We start from the raw sequence: 201 nt of genomic DNA on the forward strand, positions 1-201 counted from the left end.
TTTGGTGTGCTATTTTCAGATATTAGTGTAGCCTGAACAGCTTTGTATGACGGGGAGATTGTCTGCAGGACTACTTTTTGTATGTGGCAGATCATTCTGATCAGCTCTGTATCTATTTTCAGATACTAATAAAATCTATATATATATATATATGTGTGTGTGTCTGTGTTTGTGTGCATGTATTATGCCGAAAGTGTTAAC

At 35.3% G+C, this 201-nt stretch overlaps 1 protein-coding gene across 1 annotated transcript in view; it reads left to right on the top strand.

Annotated features, from left to right (window-relative positions):
* LOC110426037 (receptor-like protein 7) overlaps nt 1-201 on the top strand; it is a 5773-nt gene that overhangs the window by 5522 nt on the left and 50 nt on the right. The gene's annotated exons all lie outside the window — the stretch shown is intronic.

Source organism: Theobroma umbraticum, unplaced genomic scaffold (genome assembly GCF_002168275.2).
Source record: "Theobroma umbraticum cultivar Fairchild unplaced genomic scaffold, ASM216827v3 scaffold_12.1, whole genome shotgun sequence".
NCBI classification, from domain to species: domain Eukaryota; kingdom Viridiplantae; phylum Streptophyta; class Magnoliopsida; order Malvales; family Malvaceae; genus Theobroma; species Theobroma umbraticum.